Consider the following 7327-nt stretch of genomic DNA (forward strand, 5'->3'; position numbering starts at 1 on the left):
ATGTTCCGGAGACGGCAAAGAGTTCCTCGATTGTTTTTGCCCCGTTGTGGACTTGAGGCATTATCCGATCGTGAAATTAAGCGCAAATTCAGGATAAACCGAGAAAGCATTTTGAATCTATATTCTCTGATTAAAAATGACATTGATCCCCGAACCAGAAGAACAAGGGCAATACCTGGACTTTTGAAATTACTCGCAGTTTTACATTTTTTGGCAACCAGATCTTTTCAGGCTGTATCCAGTGATGTTGTGGGCATGAGTCAGCCTTCATTTTGCCGCCATTTAACAATTGTTTTAAAAGCAATTCTAAAACATCTTTCTACATTTATTTATGTTCCTAGGAATGTGCATGAATGGCATACAGTGAAGTCCAACTTTTACCAATTAGCTGGTATGCCCAATGTTCTTGGTGCTATAGATTGCACCCATATTGCTCTTAGACCACCATCCCTAAGGGAGGAGCAATATAGGAACAGGAAAAGCTTTCATTCCCTAAACATACAGGCTGTGTGTGATGCAAACCTTAGAATTTGGGCTGTTCGATCTGGGTTTCCTGGATCATGTCCTGATTTCCACATCCTAAAACAATCTGCACTATTTTCTGCTTTTGAACAGGGCAACATGCCACACGGTTGGCTATTAGGTAAATATGAACTTATTTCCATATAATCTAATTATAATGCAATCAGTTCTCTGTATTTTTTGGAAGTTTTTTTCTGATTTGCACTTTATACATGTCATAAATATATATATGAATTATGATTAATTGTAATGTTTAAATTATTTATAATCTCTAATCAATTTTTCTTTTGAAAAAATAGGTGATAGTGGTTATCTGTGCCGAACTTGGCTGTTGACACCTGTCCCAATGCCACATACCAGAGGAGAAATTAAATTTAATGAATCCCACCGTAGCACAAGAAGTGCTATCGAAAGAACTTTTGGGGTTTTAAAAATGCGTTTCAGAGTTTTGGATAGGTCTGGAGGAGCACTTCAATATTCGCCTGAAAAATGTAATGATATAGTTCTAGTTGCATGCATGTTGCACAACATTGCAATTTCCCAAGGCAATTTAGAGGAGGAGTGTCCCAATGATCCCACAGATGACACTTATATCCCTCAAGAAATTATAGGCAGACACACTACAAGGGCAGGTGTACAAAATAGATTGGAAATTATTGAAAGATATTTTTCATGTAAGTATTATTGCAAACTATTTAGAATTGTGTATTATTCTATTAAATTTTATGTATTTGAATTACTAATATTTCTTTTTTTTTTTCAGAATACATGTCATCACCCAGAGTTTTAATTATTTTATAAGAAATGTACACAATTCTTTGATATTAAAGTTAACTCCACCCATTTGAAAAAATAAAACTTTTGCTTATTTATCAAAAATGTTTCTTTTATTAAGGGATAAATATCTTTAATGAAAATATAACCAAAACAAACTATATATAAATATGAATAATACAAACTTTAAAACAAACAAAGCGAAAATAAATGTAAATCACAACAAAATTTAAAAACCAGAAAATATATACACTTAATTTTTTGGATTCTGTGTATCAATTCTGAGATCTCCTATTCATAATTTCTAAAAAAAATTTATAATATTCACTTTTTATTTCTGAATCACGTTTCAGAATATTGTTCCTTTGTTTCTGTAATTCAATGAGTTCCTTAAAAAAAGCACTTTGTTCCTGTCTAAATGAGGATGCCATATCTGTCAGTGCCTGTATGTCATTTATTCGCTCTGTGATTGGAGGTTGTCTGACTTCTTCTGCTGTTTCATCAATGTCAGATTCGTTGACCATTGGACTTGCAGCAGGTGTATTTAAATCAGGTGGTGTTGGTCCCTCCTGTGTGTGACCATGTATTTGTGTCTCATCATCATCATCATCGTCTTGATTGATGGTGTCCTCGACTAGTGGTTGCAGTGTCAATTCGACCTGTTCTTCTTCAAAAACAAAAATAAAATTAAAAAACAAATTAAATAAAATAAAAACAACCATATCTAACCTTTAAAATTTACCATTTACATACATACCATCATATAATGCAATTGAACTATCTTGCATAGTTTGAAGCAATGCTCTAACACCTGTTGAGAAATAAAAGGGTTAACAAACTATATTTTCAATTTTTGAGATTTCAATGTACACATGCGTTCATTTAAAAATATTTTAAACATCGAAGAATTTCAATACCCATACAAACATTGTCTGCTTGATTACAAATTAAATTCCGTTACAAGGTTCATTATATTTATATAATTTTGTTAAGAATATATATTTTGTTTGGTTATTTATTTGTGCTTAATATTGCTTTTTAATTATGCCCGTTCAAAAGGGCAATTTATGGTATTACAGTAGTCACACCCATAGCTCTATACATCACCCACCCCTCTAACCCTATGTTTTGCGATCTCGATCTCCAAACACTGCAAAGTCTCTTTTTTCTCTCTATTTACCATTTTCTTTTTCTCTCCATCACCCACACCTCTCTTTTGACATCTCTATCTCTCTCACCTTCTATCTCTATCCCCTCCTTTCTATCTCTCTTCCCTCCTGTGTTATCCATCTTTCTATCTCAACAGCACTTTTTTGAAAAGCCTCTGACAAAGTAACGATATGATATACACATATAATTTATTTTTTATATTGCTTACATGCGCTTTCTTCTCGATCTCTATTTGTTTGGGAAGTTGAAGCTTGAGGTTCCTGAGACGTGGTTTCATGGACAAAAGGTTGGTCCTCCTGTGCATTTACCTCCTCTTCCCCACAGACATCCTCATGTTGTTCTTAAATATAAATAAAAAAATTTCAATTCACAATATACCTACAAATGTAAGAACACCACCCAACAAAAAAAAAATAAAAAAATAAAAAAAACATTTTACCTCTAAAGTCCATTGTGTCTCCAGGAACATCCAGGCCGACCACAACTGCATCCCCCATCCTGGCATAGAGAATTTGTTTGAAATCAGTCAATTCCGCCCTGTATCCTGGTCTTCCACCTGTTGCTTTAGCCGATTGTTTTGCTTGGCATACCTTTTTTTTTATGTTCTTTCTAATGTCGTTAACCCTCTTACGACATGCCCTTACATCCTTCGGAAAGCTACCTTCTGAAGACACAGATGCGCTGATTTGGGTCCATATTGCCCGCTTTCTCTGTGGGTTAACAGTTCTTGCCTGGTAGCCGATTATCTCCTCATAATGTTCCACCACTTGTTCCACCAAAATACAATTTTGACGATGGGTGAACATCACACTTCTCCCACTTTTTGTCTTTCCTGCTTGCAATGATGCCATCTTAAAAATGAGTAGTTAAAGTGCGCAAAATGGTATCCACAATGTAACTAAACTTAAATTAAAGTTACAAGCTAATTTAAAGAATTTGTGCATAAAGGTTGCGAGAAAAGGGCGTGAACTTTATTTTTCTGGAAAGATCCCTATGTCGCATTAGTATTTATAAATAAAAATAAAAATAAAATGAATAACGGTCATGTGTTTGGTTATGTGTAAATATTGTAATTTGAATAATATTTATATAAATTCTTATTACATGTTAGTTTAGTCTGTTAAAGTAACAATTGTTATGTTTGATGGATACTAGCATAAAAAAATACATTTGTTGCAATACAGTAAAAAGTTAAGGTTTGCTTAGAAACTATTAGAGACAATTGATACAATAAAGATTATAAAGCTTAGGATGTAACTAAAAGTTAATAAAAGTTTATAATACATATTGAAACATAGATTGAAACTTATAGAAATACCAATCTATATCAATATTGATTTAAAATATTGGATTATTTTATTACTTGTAATTGCGCATTTTTAAATAGAAATTAGTTCCGTTACTTGGCTACACCCTAGAAATAGAAATCAGCACAGCAAGATGGCAAGATCTAGGAAATTCTCTATAGGTGAACTATTGATAATTTCCTATACAATGGAAAAATATTTTCCAAAAAAAAGAAGGGGAATTTACACCTTGGACCAGGATAGGAGAAATAATATTCTCTGTGAAATGGTAAGAAGAGTGAGGCGTATATCTGGACAGAGGAGGACGAGAAAGCAATGCCTATAACGCTACAATGATTTGTACAGGAGACAATCAAAATTGAGGACACTTATCCGGTGTTACCTGCGCAAATGTAAGACTTTGACATAATCCAGATTTAATTTTTACAATGTATGTTCGTCAGAAATGTATATATAACATTTGTATTTTTATCAATTTCATAACATGTGCATTGGAAAACACATTTATTTTATAAAACTATCAAATTTAATTGTGTTATATAATTTTATTGTATCTCTAGAAATCACTTAGAGAAAAGAAATTCTAGATATGCTCAGAGTCTGGTGATTTATGGCTGTACATTTGTCTATTGTGATTGGCTAACACATTTTAATAGAATTTTACTTTCACAGTTATCTTGAGTGTTGTTTCTAAAGTTAATTAACTTACATTGTTTGGGTTCTCTACTTTACAAGTTTAAAAAGAGATAGTGATGTAAATCTTTGGATTCAACAGTAGACACTGTCTCCCTTGAAGAATGACACGGTTTTTATAATATGTCTGATTCTTTCTTTTATCTATTTATACTGAATTATAAGCCAACTTTGTTTTGATGTTTGTAAAAGAAAAGAATGTGTGAAAGTATGTTGTGCACATCCTAGTATTAAGGCGATTAGATAAAATAAAATAAAATTTTAGAAAGATTATCTAATCTATTTCTAACATTTGAAATATGGTCTTTTTCAAAAAGATATGTACAAATTAATAATTTTTCTTTTCTATTAAATTGTAGATTACATATGATTTTACATAAAAGTGCAACTAATTTGTTTACATTTTTAAATAGTTAAAAACCGTAGAGCACCGAGATATCTCTGTCCAATTGATGACAATTCCTCAAGTTCTAGTGGAGAATCTGACCCCTTGCCAATGGTGTTTATGGACAGGGAGGGAAATTATATTCCAGGTATTTATAAATTGTAATAATTTATATATTTATAGATCCATACAATGTTGGCAATAAAATGAACATTTTTTGTGTTTAAGTAATAAGAAGGCAACAACGTAGGGCAAGGCCTATTATTGAAAATGAGTCAAATGAGGAAGAAGAACTTCAGAATCCGAATTTGGAAGGTTAAATTAATTTTATTACTTTTTATTGCATTTATAATAAAAAAATAATTTTATTTGAAATGTAAACCATTGTTTTGTTATACATAGATGATGCAGAAATTCAGGTTGAGAATTACCGTCAAGATGGAGAGGCAAATAATGAGGAGAGAGAAGAAGTGGTACAAGATTCTGAAATAGAACAAGTGCTTGTGCAGGAAGATGATTTAGAAGATAGTAAGTAATAATATATTAGAAAAATTCTAGTGATAACAGAATATTGTACTACCGAATATATATATATATATATATATATATATATATATATATATATATATATATATATATATATATATATATATATATATAATAGAGAGATAGATAGATAGATAGATAGATAGAGAGAGAAAGAAATAAAAAAAAAAGGATAATGAATTATTTTTAATATATTCAAGTGGAGTAAAATCTAAAATTTCATTTTATACAGTGATGCAAGAAGAAGAGGTGGACAGACAGGTGCATGATGAAAATAGTTCAAATGATTCCTCTGATACCATTAATTATGACTGGGGTGAGTATATCAGACATGTGTTTATATATGGATTTAAAAATACATAAGAATAACCTTATTCTTTATTTTATACAGTACCTGAAGATCAAAACATATTGATTAACAAGAAACAGTTATTGGAGATATTAAAGAAAGCTGAAAAAGGACTGAAAGAAAACTATTCAAGTTTGCATGACATGCGCCTTAAAATAGAAAAAATGTAACAATATAATTTGATTTATCATAATGTGACCAAATTTTATTTTTATTTTTGTGATAAAAAATAAATATTTATGTTTAACCGTGTATTGGTGTCCTTATAAATTATTATAAACATAACACTGAAATCAATATAACAATGTATGAGATTGAATAAGGGACAGTCTACAATCTTTTTTTTTATTGTTTGCAAAAGATTGATATTCACTTTATTTGTGAGTTTAATGTTTAGCATTAACAACTCATTTATATTAATACACTTTTTTTTTTTATCTGTGGTTACCTTGGACTTCTTCCAGCTCACTGATGAAATGACTATCACTGATTATTTTCTATTCTCTTGCATTAGCATTGTGTAGTAACCCCAGTGCCTGAACAGAGTGTTATCTATATGGCACGTGTAATTTCAAACTCTTTTGAAAAGATATTTCAAAAGCCTGTGATAAGAGGCAGCCATGAAATTTGCATATGAAGTATATTTAGTTTAAAATAAGATTATTTACAAAAAAGACATTTCACCAGAAAAGAAATGTGAAATTGTATTAATATTAATAAAGGTAGAATGGCAATAGTTTACTGTCCATAGAAACACTTTAGAAATAGTCATGTGGGTCATGCCAAGGGGGCTTGGATCATGTCAGCTATGAACTAAAAAAATATACATTCATATATATATATATATTTAAAAAATCAATATTTTACAAACACAATATTGAATATTTGTCAATTCAAATAAATATTGAGGAAGTAAAATTGATGTAATGCAAGGCAGATTATATTAAAATGGATTTAAAATTTATAAAAAAAAAATAATAATCAAATGGATTAAAATTTTTAGAAAAGTATTATATTAGTTATTAAAAAACAAAGGATAAAAATAAAATTAAAAAAAATGATATTAACATTATTGGCTCGAAATAATCGACATTGAAAGCTGTTTTAATGATAAATAAGGCACATTTTAAAAAATTGTGGCGAGATTTATCAATAATCCGCCGCATCTCGACAATGGAAATCAGCGATAAAATACTACTGGTTTAATGATAAATATTGGCGCACATGTGCGCCTTTGCAAGGGCGAGATGCGGCGAGTTCATAGGAGAATTGAAAGTCGTAATTCTAAAATGAATGATAAATAGAGCCCTTTGTACCTTCCACAGTGCAAAAATTTTAGACACAGACCAGATTTGTTCTAAAAAACACAGAATGCTATCTATCTATAATTTATGTAGTTACCAGACACAATACATACAGCGTACTTATTTTCATTTACCTCTCCACAGGTCGTGAATACGATAGGTGGATGAGCAAGACTGTGAACCTTGTTAAGTATTCCTAACCTCCTATATGCAGTGTGCCTACATGTGTTAGCCTGTAGGGAAGTGTTGTTTCCACATGAGTGTCATTAGTTCGTGT

At 30.9% G+C, this 7327-nt stretch overlaps 1 long non-coding RNA gene across 1 annotated transcript; it reads left to right on the forward strand.

Annotated features, from left to right (window-relative positions):
* The first annotated feature begins 4883 nt into the window (after positions 1-4883).
* Positions 4884-5335, forward strand: LOC128651546 (uncharacterized). Its single transcript, XR_008401120.1, has 3 exons — positions 4884-4999; positions 5080-5166; positions 5254-5335. It is a non-coding gene; the product is annotated as an uncharacterized LOC128651546 (long non-coding RNA).
* The last annotated feature ends 1992 nt before the right edge of the window (positions 5336-7327 follow it).

This window comes from Bombina bombina, chromosome 3 (genome assembly GCF_027579735.1).
Source record: "Bombina bombina isolate aBomBom1 chromosome 3, aBomBom1.pri, whole genome shotgun sequence".
Lineage (NCBI taxonomy): Eukaryota > Metazoa > Chordata > Amphibia > Anura > Bombinatoridae > Bombina > Bombina bombina.